Here is a 669-nt window from a genome sequence, read left to right as displayed (position 1 = left end):
GGAGCCTCAGTGCCCGCCCGCGGTACCGCCCGTCCTGCGGCCCCTCGGCGGAGTGCGGCAGGGGAAGGGAGCCGATGGGCTCTGCTGGAGTGAGTACGTCCTTCATGCTCCCCTAAGGGGTTCTCTCACGTAAAAAAACCATTAACTATTAGCGTTCAAAGGGGAGCCACGAGGATGGTTAAGGGTCTGGATGAAAAGATGTATGAAGAACGGCTGAGGTCGCTTGGTCGGTTCAGCCTGGAGGAGACTGACGGGAGACCCCATTGTGGTTTTCAACATCCTCGTGAGGGGAAACAGAGGAGCAGGGCCCTGTCTCTTCACTCGGGTAACTAGTGACAGGATTTGAGGTAACAGTATGCAGCAGAGTTATGAGAAGTTCACATTATTATCAGCAAAAGGTTCTTCACACAGAGGGTGGCTGAGCAGTGGAACAGGCTCCCCAGGGAAGTGGTCATAGCACCAGCCTGACAGATTTCAAGAGGCATTTGAACAATACTTTCAGGCACGTGGTGTGATTCATGGGACTATCCTGTTCAGAGCTATGAGTTGGACTTCAATGATCCTGATGGGTCCCTTCCAGCTCAGCATATTCTGTGACTTTCCATCAGCTTCAGCCAGCACCATGAGGTCCTGCACATGGCATTGCTTTACAGAATAAGAGAGTGTGGT

This window comes from Vidua macroura, chromosome Z (genome assembly GCF_024509145.1).
Source record: "Vidua macroura isolate BioBank_ID:100142 chromosome Z, ASM2450914v1, whole genome shotgun sequence".
NCBI lineage: Eukaryota > Metazoa > Chordata > Aves > Passeriformes > Viduidae > Vidua > Vidua macroura.
This window is presented reverse-complemented; position numbering follows the sequence as displayed.